This window comes from Clarias gariepinus, chromosome 1, assembly GCF_024256425.1.
Source record: "Clarias gariepinus isolate MV-2021 ecotype Netherlands chromosome 1, CGAR_prim_01v2, whole genome shotgun sequence".
NCBI lineage: Eukaryota > Metazoa > Chordata > Actinopteri > Siluriformes > Clariidae > Clarias > Clarias gariepinus.
Window position 1 is genome coordinate 43,795,525 of NC_071100.1, and position 9,515 is coordinate 43,805,039.

The window sequence follows — 9,515 nt, forward strand, 5'->3', positions numbered from 1 at the left end:
AAAGAGAGAGAGAGAGCAATGCTTTGAAGAGGGGGGAATTATACTTAAATATCTTGTACTTAATCTATATCAAAGTGTGTTTCCATATGCACATTCAAGCTTTTTTCTTGAATAACCTTGAAAAATTAAGTGCTTTGTTTTTGAAAGCATTTTGACATTTTGACCATTTTATATTTGTATATATATATATATATATATACACACATATACAGTGGTGTGAAAAACTATTTGCCCCCTTCCTGCTTTCTTATTCTTTTGCATGTTTGTCACACAAAATGTTTTTGATCATCAAACACATTTAACTATTAGTCAAAGATAACACAAGTAAACACAAAATGCAGTTTTTAAATAATGTTTTTTATTATTTAGAGAGAAAAAAAAATCCAAACCTACATGGCCCTGTGTGAAAAAGTAATTGCCCCCTGAACCTAATAACTGGTTGGGCCACCCTTAGCAGCAATAACTGCAATCAAGCGTTTGCGATAACTTGCAACGAGTTTTTTACAGCGCTCTGGAGGAATTTTGGCCCACTCATCTTTGCAGAATTGTTGTAATTCAGCTTTATTTGAGGGTTTTCTAGCATGAGCCGCCTTTTTAAGGTCATGCCACAACATCTCAATAGGATTCAGGTGAGGACTTTGACTAGGCCACTCCAAAGTCTTCATTTTGTTTTTCTTCAGCCATTCAGAGGTGGATTTGCTGGTGTGTTTTGGGTCATTGTCCTGCTGCAGCAGCCAAGATCGCTTCAGCTTGAGTTGACGAACAGATAGCCGGACATTCTCCTTCAGGATTTTTTGGTAGACAGTAGAATTCATGGTTCCATCTATCACAGCAAGCCTTCCAGGTCCTAAAGCAGCAAAACAACCTCGGACAATCACACTACCACCACCATATTTTACTGTTGGTATGATGTTCTTTTTCTGAAATGCTGTGTTACTTTTACGCCAGATGTAACGGGACACGCACCTTCCAAAAAGTTCAACTTTTGTCTCGTCGGTCCACAAGGTATTTTCCCAAAAGTCTTGCCAATCATTGAGATGTTTTTTAGCAAAATTGAGACGAGCCTTAATGTTCTTTTTGCTTAAAAGTGGTTTGCGCCCTGGAAATCTGCCATGCAGGCCGTTTTTGCCCAGTCATTGAGGCAAGTTCTTTAGATGTGGTCCTGGGGTCTTTTGTGGCCTCTCGGATGAGTTGTCTCTGCGCTCTTGGGGTAATTTTGGTCGGCCGGCCACTCCTGGGAAGGTTCACCACTGTTCCATGTTTTTGCCATTTGTGGATAATGGCTCTCACTGTGGTTCGCTGGAGTCCCAAAGCTTTAGAAATGGCTTTATAACCTTTACCAGACTGATAGATCTCAATTACTTTTGTTTTAATTTGTTCCTGAATTTCTTTGGATCTTGGCATGATGTCTAGCTTTTGAGGTGCTTTTGGTCTACTTCTCTGTGTCAGGTAGCTCCTGTTTAAGTGATTTCTTAATTGAAACAGGTGTGGCAGTAATCAGGCCTGGGGGTGACTACAGAAATTGAACTCAGGTGTGATAAACCACAGTTAAGTTATTTTTTAACAAGGGGGGCAATCACTTTTTCACACAGGGCCATGTAGGTTTGGAGTTTTTTTTCTCCCTTAATAACGTAAACCTTCATTTAAAAACTGCATTTTGTGTTCAATTATGTTATCTTTGACTAATAGTTTACGGTTTTTGATGAGCAGAAACATTTAAGTGTGACAAACATGCAAAAGAATAAGAAATCAGGAAGGGGGCAAATAGTTTTTCACACCACTGTGTATATATATATTAATAATTATCATAATAATTGTTTTCCTTTTTACATAAGTTATGTGAATTCAAAGCTATTGGGCAGATGCCAAAATTGACATTACTACACTCTAAAAACCTCTGGGTTAAAAAAAAACCCAACCATAACCCAGCCGCTGGATCACTATTGGACAGAACACACGCTGGTTTGTTTTAACCCAAGTGCTGGGTTTAACCATTTAACTCAGAATTCTGGGTTGTTCATCTGACCCAACCAGTGGGTTAAATTAATAATAATAATAATAATAATAATACATTTTATTTAATGGCGCCTTTCATGGCACTCAAGGACACCTTACAGTCAAAGTATAAGAACAATGGTTTAAAAACAAAACAGAATGAAAACTGCATTACATAAAAGCCTATCTAAACAAACAGGTTTTTAGATGAGATTTAAAAACTGTGAAACTTGAACTGTTTCGGACCTCGACAGAAAGTCAGTTCCATAAAAAAGGTGCCGCATTACCAAAGGCTCGAGACCCCATAGAAACTGTCCGTGCACATGGACGAATGAGTGTAATTGCAGAAGCAGACCTTAAATCACGCGACGGGATATGTATATCAAGAAGGTCCAAAAGATGTGAAGGTGCTAAGTTGTTTAGTGCTTTGTAGGTTGATAGTAGTATTTTAAAATCTACACAGTATTTAACAGGGAGCCAGTGCAGATTTCGCTAAACGGAAGTGATGTGTTGAAAACTAGAAGTTTTGGATATGACCCGAGCAGCAGCATTTTGTACTAACTGTAATTTATGAAGTATTTTTGAAGGAAGCCCATAAAATAAAGCATTGCAATAATCAATTCTAGATGTAACAAGAGCATGCACAAGAATAGCCGTACTCTTCGTTGAAAGGGCGGGACGTAAACGGTTAATATTCCTAATATGGAAGAATGCAGAGCGGGTAACACTATTAATATGGGCTTCGAATGACAGTGTTTGATCAAAGATGACTCCCAAGCTTTTGACCTGGTTGGATAGAGGAACATTAAGATTGTCAATTAAAACAGAAGAAATGTTTGCCTTTTCTAATGTTGATTTTGTGCCCACAGAAGAATTTCATTTTTACTATTGTTCAATTTGAGAAAGTTGCTTGGAAGCCAAACCCTTAACTCTTAAGGCACTCAACAAGAGCAGAAGGGAGAGACATCACGGAAGGTTTAAAGGAAAGATAGAGTTGGGTATTGTCTACATAACAGTGAAATTGAATGCCATATTTCCTAAATATTCTCCCTATTGTAAGAAGATAGATAAGAAACAGGAGAGGTCCTAGCACGGAGCCCTGAGGGACACCAGTGACAACTGGAGTAGTGGTTGATTGAAACTGTTTAATTTGTACAAATTGCGTGCAATCAAAAAAATAGGAATGAAACCAAAGAAGGGCTATACCAGTATTACCAATAGATTCCAATTTGTTCAATAGTATGGTGTGAGACAGTATCAAAAGCGGCACTAAGATCAAAGAGTATAGGAATCGATAAAAGTCCAGAATCAGCAGCCAACATCAGCAGTCATTTGATATCTTTACAAGTGCGGTCTCAACACTATGTTGAGAACGAAACCCAGATTGGAACCTTTTCAAAAAGGCTATTACTGGAAAGATAATCACGGAGCTGGGAAGTAACAATCCTTTCAAGAGTTTTAGCCAAGAACGACAAATTTGAAATAGGACAATAATTGTCGAATTTACTTGAGTCAAGGCCTGGTTTCTTAAGGATTGGAGTTAGCACTGCAGTTTTAAAACCGAAGGGAACAATACCAGAAAGAAGTGATGCATGCATGATGTCTATAATAAGGGACGATAGGAAAGGTAAACCAGCTTTAACTAAGTGGGTCGGTAGTGGTTCCAGTTGACATGTAACAGATTTGGATTTTTGTATAATATAACAAACTTCTTCCTCAGTTGGTAGAATAAAAGTGGAAAAGGTATAGTAAGCCCCTAGCATTTGACCAGAGGCAATATTAAGATCAGAGCTGGGTGGAACCATTTGCTGGTGGATCAGTTCAATTTTTCTATTAAAAAAAGAGCATAAAATCTTCACATAATTCAATAGATGAAGTATGAGATTTTGAAAGCTCAATAGGCTTTGAGATCTTGTTAATAACAGAGAAAAGTGATTTAGTGTTTCGCGCATCAGATCCTATAAGACCAGCATAGTAGTTCATTCTTGCAGTGGAAAGTGCAGTCTTGTAAGCTTTCATATGGTCAGCATACAAATATTTATGAACAGCAAGTCCAGTCTTAGTGCATAATCATTCCAAACGGCAACCCTTGACCTTAAGATGGCGAAGTTCACATGTAAACCAGGGGGCAGAGTTGACAAACGAGACCTTCCTGGTTTTCAATAGAGCACAAACATCAAGGATGATTTGTAAATGATCATTGTAGTGCTGAACTAAATCATCGGGAGTCGAAGGGTAGTTAATACATGTAAGTGTAGACAAACGTTCTAAAAGCACTGAAACATCAATGTTCTTAATATTACGAAAAGTCATGGTACGGTTCAAATTGGGCTTGACTATAGATAGAACAACATTAAAAGACACCAATATGTGATCAGACAGTGATAAATCAGTAATAGTAATATTATCAGGAAGTATGAGTAGGCGCTTTGATAAATTGCTGCAGTCCAAAACTATCCAAACATGATGAAAACTTAGCTTTCTGAATCATCTACATGGATATTGAAATCACCAACCAACACCACATTAGGGGACAGAGAGCAAAGAGAAGTTAAAATCAGAGGTCTAAAAATCTAAAACATTCCATGGAGCAGCGGCTGCTAATAACGCCAGCGTTCGCCCTGGAAGTCTTGACACTCTAGCTGGGTTAAATGTTAAAGTGCTGGGTTATTTTATTTGACCCAACCAGTGGGTAAAATTAACACTCTTGCTGGGTTGACACATTCTATTTCATTTTTTTTTTTAAACACAAAATGTACACAACTTCACATAATGTAAATAGATAGTCACAGAATAAAAAAAATGTGAATAACTCATTTCAGACAATATCATATAATCCCAAGCTGACCATTTGTTACATTTAAAATAAATGTAACATAAACACTCAGTAAAACAATAAAAATAGGAGGCCCCTGTAAAACTAATTTAAATTGCATTTTTTTGCATTTGATACAATGTTTAAACACTTTTTATATAGATTATATAGATAATATTTAATACAAATCTTATAATGCCCACATGACATCAAAAAGTTGGTGAAGTATTTAAACACAAACGATAAATCAACCGAAAAGTCTTAACTGTATTGAGAGTAGAGCTGATGGACGTGCGTAGACGAACTGGTGGAACAAAGAGCATCCAAGGTGCACGAACAAGGAGGCAGGAACGGGACCCAGGAGACAGGACGATACAGATGACTCGGCGCGAGAGGTTAAACAGGTGCGTGACAGAGTCTATAGCCTCATGTAAAGTCAGACGCTGAGTGAGGGGAAGTTAGGTGTATTTAAAGTGTGGTGCTAATGAGAATCAGGTGTGTGCTCAGAACTCAGGTGATTGGGAACGAAGGTTGAGGGTGGAGCCTGGTGTTTCTGTGACAATTACACACCATCACTTAGTGTTGCATTTACGTCAAGCATTTTTGTTAAGGACGTACATAAGAAAGTATATAGTCATAAGGATAAAAAAAAAAAAAAATTAAATGATGACACATTCTCAGTTATTGAATAATAAAAAACAGAATGAAAAAAATAAATTACTTAACCCTGCACCACAATATCAAAGCATTTAATTTGAACAATAAAATATTCTTACTCCTACCACAACCTACTGAAGAAATAAGTAGAAATTTACATTAACTTACCGTGAAATACTGAGTGCTCTGAGTATGATCCAGTCAGAAGTAAAGAATCCACAAAGTTCTCCAGAGAATAAACCAACTGCTGGGTCAAAACAACATAAAGAACCAGAAGACATATTAAAACTGTCATTAAACATACCCCTTCTTCTAACAACTTTAAAATATTATAAAATATGCCAACAGACTTTCCTCACACAGCTTTAGTGAAGATTCCTAGTAATTTACCTAAAATTACATTTAAGATAACATTTAGTAAATTTTTGTTTTTTTTATTTGTGTGTGCTACAAACACACTTTTCTCATAATATACAGTATAGCCAACTATTGGCACAGAATATAAAACATGAACTCCCCACAGCCCCATATCAAAGTGTGACTTAAAAGGTGGAAAAGTGAATGAAAATGAAAATGAGCTTCCGAAACTACAATATTTAAAATTTAGGTAAAAATCAATTATAACTTTAGGTGGCGTGCACATTGCTTCGGAAGTGAAAAATCCAGAAAGTTTGTCATGCCGTGTCTCAATTCCAAGAATGCAAAGAATAGACTTGACTTGGAAGTGTACACTTGAGGGTATGAGGACACCTGGTACATTGCAAATGGAACACAACATACAGGATGCATCACACAGCAGCGATATATTATACCATAACCGTATTATACCAAATATTGCCTTTCAGAAATATACAAAATAAAATAAACCTGCTATTTTAGCCACTGCAAAGACATCGCAGCCAGTGGTAGTTTTCAAAAGTTGTTTCGGAGAGGAGGCAGCGTTTTTTAAGTGTATGAAAAAGTAGGTGGAGCTAGATGTTGTGAGATACAGTATAGACAGGTTTACATAAATGCTGGGAATTTAAAACTTCTGCAAGAGAGACACAGAATAATCATGTTATTTTATTTATTTATTTTTTTAATAGTTGTTAAAAACATTGGTAAGTCATCCATATTATACACAGACTTGAGGAATTGTACTGATACCTTAATATAATATTTGGATGGTAAAACAAAGTAATGTCCTTACTTTGCTAATAAAATTTTTTGCTGCAATGTCTCTACAGCAGGTGTACCTAAACATAGTGAATCTGTTGGTGTAAAGAAATCTATATGTTATAAAATTGATTAAAAATAGGAGTATTTATTTTGTTGCAATCTCTGTTCAACAGGTCCTGTTGGCAGCAACATTACACCAGAACAAACCATCATATCTACAAGTGAAGGCAGAAACACCACACTGACCTGCACATATGATCCATCATCAGCTGACTATCTCCACTGGTATCGGCAAAAGTCTTATTCAGGACCGGAGTTTCTGCTGCTAATTATCGTATCTACAAATGATATCACTGAAGCTGAACAACTTGACCCACGACTATCCATCAGACTCCATAAAAATGAAAATAAAGTGAATCTGGAAATCTTTCCTGCTGCAGTATTAGACTCTGCACTCTACTACTGCACCTTCCTGACCACAGTGACACATAATGCAAACCACCTGTACAAAAAAGTGAAGTTTATGTTGTTTTCTCAGAAGGGGGAGCTATTGACTTGTTTCATTCAAATTAATTTGTCTTTGTTAACAAACTTTAATATTTATTTGCTTTGTTTAAGTGTTAATGGTTTACAGTAGTCAATTGGTCAATTGTTTTTGATGTTCCACATCTATTATGGGGTTAAAACATTTTATTATACGATTTTAATAATAATATGAAGTTAAATTATTTGAAATACTGACAGTTAATTATCAATAAGCTTTAATAATTATTATTATGATTCTTTTACAATATAATTTGATCTAGACTGTCACAATTTTCTGAATGATAAGTTGTTCTGTCTAGTCTGAGTCCTGTGCATAGGAGTGTGTAGGCTGCTGCTGTCCATTTTTCGTTCCTAGCTCTGGTGAGTAGACTTCTGGATGAACTGCAGGCGGAAGGCTGCAGTTCTGCTGGCTAGCTGCCCCAGCCCTGCCCTCCTTCATCTTTAGGCAAGTGAATAAGGCTTTGTGGTATCCAGTGCAGTTTGTCCCAACCCCTATTTTTTAATATTTGACATAATGAACGAACTGTCTCTTGTTTGGGAGAAAAACACGAGAACAACAATTCTGCAAAGATGAGTGGGCCAAAATTCCTCCACAGCACTGTAACAGACTCATTGCAAGTTATCAAAAACACTGATAAAGGGTTTATTCATTGCGTCATCGCGAGGGATCACAGATCAGGCAGGGATCCGTCATGGACGTTGTTTGAAAAGACTATAAATTAATTATATATTAGCCACTTATAGTAGGTAGAAAAATGACAGTTAATAGTCAAAAGCAAACTGATGTCTTAGACAGGGAAGATACTGTTATGAATGTACTGTATACATGTGAATAGCTCCATCTTGTGAAAGAATCATGACTCTGCTCCAGTCATATGTAGTTTATTTCATACGTTGTAGTAGAGTTTCTTGTCACTGTGGGTGTCAGAGCATAAAAGTACAGTGCAAAGTCTGTCACTGCAGCAAAGGACATGAGCAGATCCATCTTCTCAACTATTTTGTCAAATTCAATTAACATTTCTGAATAAGGCACCCTTGATATGTTTTCTGGATTTAAGAATTAGCAGCAAAAACACTGGTCTTGCTCTAGGTTTTTGTCGATACCAGTGGAGACAAATGTGGTTTGTTGTTGTTTTATACTATAAAGATAAAAAATTTGAGTTGATTTAAAAAAAAAAAAAAAATTCTTGTGACCATTTTTAACATTAATAAATAAAATCAGGTAGAGAATTAACACTGTTATCCTACCCAATCATAATTACTCACATCCATATAACCTCAGCTTCAGCTCATATTGAAATGGTAATTCCAAGGTAAGCTAAAAATATATATACTATTATTGTAATATAAAATACATGTTGTATAATGCAGATGGTAATTTTAATGTCTCTCAAAATGTAATAATAATAATAATAAAAATAAAAATAATAAAATAGTTATCTGTTACTAAACATCTAAAAGTAAACATCTATTGACTTAATTTTGAAAAGTCCAACTCAGATAAATAGTATATTCAACTTTTTATATCCAACACACTAGACAATTATGTGGTGATCATGGGCTGTAAACAAATGAAAGTAAAAAGTTGCAGATGTTACATCAACACGTGTAGGATTGCAAAAGCAGCAGTTCGAAAGATGTGTTCAGCTGGCTTTATGTGCATTAAAGGAAGAATAGAACATTTGCCCTCACTGGTTGGTAGCAGTCACTTGATAGAGGAGGGACCAAAATGGGAATAAAATGCAATCACTACAATATGGTTAGAAAATCAATGGAACAAGTCATGCTGTGGGGTTGAGCTCACCTTTATGATATTACTATACAGAATTCAAAAAGATCTTAGAATATTTTTATTCAGCTAAGACATTCAATATGTTTACTTTTATTTTTATTTGTCTGTGTCTCTCATTAGGTGAGTTTACATGTTTATATTTCATGTTAAATTATTCATTTAATTGTCTGTCTAAAGAAATAAAAAACAGCTGAATATTAATCTTTTGTTAAACCATATTGATCCAAAAATTAATGGTTAAAATCATTGTTTACCTTCTATTGCAGGTGACTGCATCGCAGATTCAATAGAGCCACATTCGACTTATAAAAGTGTTGGTGAGGGTGATGATGTCAATCTGTCCTGCACATATAAAACAAACAGCATTTCATTAAAATACTTGCAATGGTACAGACAGTCTCCAAAATCTACGCCTGAGTTCCTTCTTTACATTGATTCCAATGGGGGTAAAAGCAAATCCATGCCACCACGTCTATCTGCTGACATTGATGATAATAAAAAAGAAGTGGATCTGATCATCTCCTCTGCTGCTGTATCAGACTCTGCACTATA